We start from the raw sequence: 4,541 nt of genomic DNA, 5'->3' as shown, positions 1-4,541 counted from the left end.
TTGGATGCATGATCTTCATCACCAAGGGAACTCAATTCTTGCTTCATTCTCTCCAAGTCTTCATATAGAATATGCCTCGGAGGTTGTGCACATTCCTCCTCAACATCAACTTCAATCTTCTTGGAGGAGTTTTCTATAACTCTAGGTTCCCATGGAGGTTCCGCATCTCCTAAGTCTTCAACCATTTCTTCCTTTTCTTCAATAATCATAGGCTTCTCCAATTGTTCTAACACAAAGTAGCATTCCTCCTTTTCCACCGGAGTTTCCAATCTTTCCTTCATGCTATGCTCTTTAATTGGTTCTCCACATGTGACCATGGGAGTGCTTAGTGCTCAAGCATTGGGAGGCTAAAATGCTTACTACCTTGGTTAAGGTAGCCATAAATTCTAGTGTCTCCCTTTGCATTTCTCCTTGCCCTTGAAGTATAAGGCTAAGGGTTTCATCCATTGAGAATTGGGGTGGATAATGGATAACATTATCTTGGAGAAAGAGTTCATTATAGGAAGGTGGTTCTTCTTGGTAAGGTGGTGGTGTGTATTGAGGTGGTTCTTGGGAGTAGTAATCTTGGAATTGTGGTTCCATGTATGGCTCCCAATAACATAACACCATTGCAATTCCCCGGCAACGGCGCCATTTTGACGATTGGATTTTTGACGGTTTAGAAATTCACAAATGAAATCTCGTTGTAAAGTATAGCTTCTAAACCAACAAGCACCTACAACAACCCAACTGCTTCATCAGATACTTGAAAAGTTAGATCGGCAGGAACAGAAAACTAAGCTAAGAGAGCGCCGTAACAAGCGCCGATTCACATACCTTAAGGAGCTGATTATGGGGAAATTCAAGGACTCAGACACCCTGGACTCCACTTTCTTTACCAGCACAGGGAGCCATGACGGTCCCGACTGTGGAGATAGTGCTACCATCCCACCCTTGTTCCTGACAGATGGCACCGAGGACGGTGCAAAGCCTTAAGTGTGGGGAGGTCGGTCAGTACCTGACTTCCGGAGGTAATTTCTCTTCCTTAACACCAATATATTAGGATATTTAGTTAGTTTTTCTTTTGTAGAATAGGATAAATTGCATAGTAATAGGTTAGTTGCATGCATGTTCTACTTGATTGAAAAGACAATAAGTTTCTTCTAAGACCCTATCTTTAGAACAAAATTTCACTAATTTTAATCAAAACTCTTATATTAAATTTGCTTGAAGTTGTATTTGGAACATGGTTTTTGAGCTAAAGAACACACAACCTGTGAGATTTGAGCCTTTATGCATGGTTACATTATTTAACCATAATTATTTTATTCTTGTGTGTTTACTTCTATATGATTGTAATCTACATTTTGTTTCATCCTATATGCCCAATGTTTAATATATTTATATGTTTGCATATGATTGAGGCCATTACTTGTTTAAACTCACTTATCCAAATTAAGCCTACCCTTTCAATTACCTTTGTTAACCACTTTGAGCCTTTAAATCTCATTTGTTCTGTATTTTACTACATTACTAGCCTTAAGCGGAAAAACAATTTTATACCCCAATTAAATCTTTGGCTAGTTTAAGATAGAATTGTGTGTGTTAATTAAGTATGGAAAATTGTGGGAACAAAAGATAATAAGGGAATGTGTCATGATAATATAATGGGAATTTGGGTACCTACTCATGTGAAACTATAAGAATAAAAAAAAATCTATGTGCATTGATTAGCTATGTTTATTTTTTTCATGTTTATATTAAAAAAAATCCAAAAATATTCGATAAATAAATAAGGGGACAAAATTACCCCAATGCTAAGTTAAGAATTCAAAGATCAATGCATGTATGGTAAAATTAAAATAAAAAGTTGATACATGAGTATGGAATGTGAAAGAGAAATTTTGGGTAGCTAGGTGTGAATCTTAAGTTATATAGAATATATATATGTTGGGTTGAAGCTTGGGTTAATTAAAGATTCAATTTGTAAGCTTACTTAGCCATATATGTATCCTTACCCTTACCTTGGCCCCATTACAACCTTGAAAAGACCTCATGATGTTTGCATTGATATATTAATTGTTGTTGATTGGTTAGGTGAAGAACAAAAAAAATTAGAAAGCATGATTAGAGAAGGATAGAGTGATTGCCCTATACACTAGAGAGATTAGAGTGTACATACATCATCGGTGAGGGTTCAATGCTTAAGATTCTATGTTCCCTGCTTTCATGAGCTACCTTCTTGCATTTTTATCTGTTCTTACTGTATAAGAATTGAATTAGTGGAGTTTGATTTGTGATTGTCTTGAAAACCCTATTTACTTTTGATCAAGTAGACAAGAATCATATAGTTGCATTCATATATATAGGTTGCATTGCATTACATGAGTTTTACATGTTCCTGCTCATTTATTTTATCTCCTTCAACTAAGCATGAGGACATGCTAATGTTTAAGTGTGGGGAGGTTGATAAACCACTATTTTATGGTTTATATTGTGCTTAAGTGTATGGTTTTATCACTTATTTACCCATTTATTCATATGATTGGCATGCATTTATATTTCCTTCCTAAAATTATTACATGATTGAATAGTTGCTTCCTAAAGACTTTTAATTATGTATTTTAATTCTCCTTCATTCCATTAGATGCCGTGATTTGTGTGTTAAGTGTTTCAGGCTTTATAGGGCATGAATGACTTGGAGATTGGAAAGGAAGCTTGCAAAAATGGAAGGAACACAAGAAATTGAGGAGATGACCAGCAAGAAGTGACGCGGACGCATGGCTCACGCGACCGCGCGACATAGAGGAAATCGCAGAGACGCGGACGCATGGTTCATGCGACGGCGTGGATTGGAACTGCACAAGTGACGCGGAGGCGTGGACGACGCGTACACGTGGCAAGGCAAAACGCCGAATGACGCATCCGCATGAATGACGCGATCGCATAACATGCGCGATCTGCAGAATCTGCAGAATTTGCTGTGGGCAATTTTGGGCCCTGTTTTGACCCAGTTTTTGGCCCAGAAAAGCATACTAAAGCCAGGGAACATGCAGAAATGAAGGAGAACAATTCATTACAGACAATTCTCAGTTTTAGATCTAGTTTTTACTCCTCCTCTAGGTTTTCTCTCTACACATTCATAGTTCTTAGGATTTTATTTTTATTGCTTTTCGCATTGGGATATTGAGAAGAGTTATTACCTCAATGAGACTTCGTCATTCTAGTTTGTTTTCTTTACCTGTCTCTTACTCTTCCATGTCCTTTGTTTACTCAGAAATATTATTGGATTATTTTTAGAATTTATTAATACAAGAACTATTTTTATTTCTAATTGATCCCTTTGATTATTATTTATTATGTCTTTCTATATTTCCCTTTCCTATGTTATGAATTCTACATTTACAATAAGCGAGTAGTTTCATAACTTGGATGGGAGTTGATTGAAAGGAAGACCTTGAGTTGGAATGCTTAAAAGAAAAATTGTAATTGGGTTTATTGTTGGATTACCTTCTAGTCACTGACACCAATCCTTTCCAATTGAGTGGATTGGAATTTGTGAATAGAAATAGCTTTCCAACTTGCTTGACTTTCCCTTACCTAATAAGGGATAACTAAACAGAACAACCCTCAATTATCAATTAATCTTGAGAGTACTCCAATAAGAATAGGGCTTCCAACTAATCTACTCCCAGTCAAGGTTTTTATTTAAAATTACATAAATTCTCTAATTTAATTTCCTGTTATTCAACTCAAACCATTTTTTGAAAACATCTGATTAATAAAATAGCACACCTTTCTGCAACTCGTTGGGAGACGACCTGAGATTCATACTCCCAGTATTTTAATTTAAATTTTGTGACAACCCTTCTAAATTGATAAGTGGATTTCTGGTTGGTTAAGAACTGTACTTGCAACGTATCTCTTATAATAATTTCTTAACTCGCCAATTTCCACCACGTCACTCACATAGCATGATGATTCATGAATTCCACCAATTCAAATCTCAAAATAAAGCACAAGTAGACTTACAAGAAGAAAGCTCATAAAAGCCTGGAACAAGGAATTGAGCATCGAACCCTCACCGGAAGTGTATCCGCTCTAGTCGCTAAAGTGTATAGGGTTGATTCACTCAATTCTCTTCTAATCATGCTTTCCATGATTTGTTTTTCATCTAACAATCAACAGTTATTCAATGCATGCATATATTCATCATGAGGTCTTATTCATAGGTTGTAATGGGGCTAGGGTAAAGGTAGGGATGCATATGGTCAAGTGAGTTTGAAATTTGAATCTTTGATTAACCTAAGCTCTCACTAAACACATATAACAACCTATACAACTCTAATACAATATCTAGCTACCCATGATTCCCACTTTTTCACATACTCATGCATTCTTTTTAATTCACATTCCATATGCATTGTTATTACTACTTTGCTTTGGGGCATTTTTGTCCCCTTTTTTATTGCATTTTTTTTTATATATTTTTGTTTCTTTTATTTTTTTATTATATATATATATATATATATATATATCTTTTTTTCTCATTTTTTTATTCA

This window comes from Arachis ipaensis, chromosome B07 (assembly GCF_000816755.2).
Source record: "Arachis ipaensis cultivar K30076 chromosome B07, Araip1.1, whole genome shotgun sequence".
Classification (NCBI taxonomy): domain Eukaryota; kingdom Viridiplantae; phylum Streptophyta; class Magnoliopsida; order Fabales; family Fabaceae; genus Arachis; species Arachis ipaensis.
Note: the sequence above shows the minus strand (reverse complement) of the source record.